Source organism: Peromyscus eremicus, chromosome X (genome assembly GCF_949786415.1).
Source record: "Peromyscus eremicus chromosome X, PerEre_H2_v1, whole genome shotgun sequence".
NCBI classification, from domain to species: Eukaryota; Metazoa; Chordata; class Mammalia; order Rodentia; family Cricetidae; genus Peromyscus; species Peromyscus eremicus.
The window spans coordinates 14363705-14365618 of NC_081439.1; positions in this window are offsets into that span (position 1 = coordinate 14363705).

Consider the following 1914-nt stretch of genomic DNA (forward strand, 5'->3'; position numbering starts at 1 on the left):
TCCTATAACAACCTAGAGTTCTGATCTCAATTGTGCCCATATACCCTGTAGAGCTTACACTAACCTGTGTGTGCCAAGGTTTTTCACTTCTTTATTTCAAGATTTTTTTTTTGGAGGCTCTTCTCTGATTTTCCTCTCAGTATGCTTGTTATCTGTATATAAGAAAGCTGCTGATGTTTTATAATTTTATATTCGGCCATTTTGTTGAAGGTTTCAATCAGTTCCAAGAGTGTCCTGGTGGACTTTTCAGGGTCTCTCACATATAGAATCACATCGTCTATAAAAAAAGGGGACTTGGACTTCTTCCTTTCCCATTTGTTTCCCCCTTTTTTATGTTGTTGTTCTAGTTGAAACTCCACACACTGGAGCCAGGCATGGTGGCGCACGCCTTTAATCCCAGCCCTTGGGAGGCAGAGGCAGCCGGATCTCTGTGAGTTCGAGGCCAGTCTGCTCTACAGAGTGAGTTCTAGGACAGCCAAAGATACACAGAGAAACCCTGTCTTGAAAAACAAAACAAAAAAAACCACAGCAACTCCATGCACTGTATTGAACAGGAGTGGGAAGAGTGGACATCCTTGTCATGTTCTTTATTGTAGTGGAGATGCTTTGAATTTTCCCACTTAGTTAATGATAGGTAACTCACATACAATCTTTACTGAGATAGTTCCTACTAGCCACCTATTCCCAGTTTCTCCAAGGCTTTTTAAAAAATTATTTATTTTTATTTTATGTGCATTGGTATTTTGCCGTGGTGTCGGATCACCTGGAACTGGAGTTACAGACAGTTGTGAGCTGTCACCACGTGGTTGCTGGGATGCTGGGAATTGAATCTGGGTCCCCTGGAAGAGCAGCCAGCGCTCCTAACCTCTGAGTCATCTCTCCAGCCCCTCTCCAAGGCTTTTTAATCATAAAAACAGGTTGGATTTTTGTCAAAACCCTTTGCTGCATCTATTTAGATGACCATGTGATTTGATATTTTGGAGGTATTCTTGAATTCAGTTGTCAAGTATTTGGTTGAGAATTTTTGCATCACTGTTCATCAGACACTAGCTTATAATTTTTTTTTTCTGATTTTAAACGTGCTTTCCTTTGGGCTGACTCTTCTCCTCTTCCTGCTCCCCTTTTCTCTGCTCTACCCTTTCACTTTGTCCTACTGCCTTCTCCTCCTTCCCTGGCGAGTCTCGAGTTTCAGTCACAAGGCTCTTTTTTCTAGTTTCCTGGCCTTTCCCCATATCTATTCCCACAGGCATTCCCATATTTGACAGCCATAGGCTAGGATGTACATATAAAAATATATGAATCATACTTGTCTGCCTGAGCCTGGGTTAGCACAATATAAGGTTTTCCAAATTTCATTTTTCTTTATGATGGAATAAAATCCCATTGTATATTACGAATCACATTTACATTATGTATCCATCTGTTGAGAGACATCTATGACCTACTTTTTTATTTGTTGCAGCTTTATCTGGTCTGGATATTAGCATAATAATGGCTTTGTAAAAAGAATCTGGTAATGTTCCTTCCGTGGTACTTTGAAATGGTTTGAGAAACATTGGTGTTTGCAATTCTTTAAGGATCTAATGGAATTTCCAATTGGGTGGACACTTTTTAATTGAGGTGGTTGTTTTGGTTTTTTTTTTCTTAATTCAACCTCATTGCTTATTATGGATCAGTTTCAATTGTTTATCTCATCTAGATTTAATTTGCAACTAAAAGTTCATTAACTTTTTAGGTTTTAAAATGTATTGAAGTATAGGATTTTAAGGGAAGTCCTAATGGTTTTGATTTCACGAGTTTCTGTTGTAATGTCACATTTTCATCTCTAATTTTATTAATTTGGGTCCAATCTCTTTCATTTTTCTAGTTTGGCTAGGGGGTTGTCAAACTTGCTTATCTTTTCAAAGAATGAAT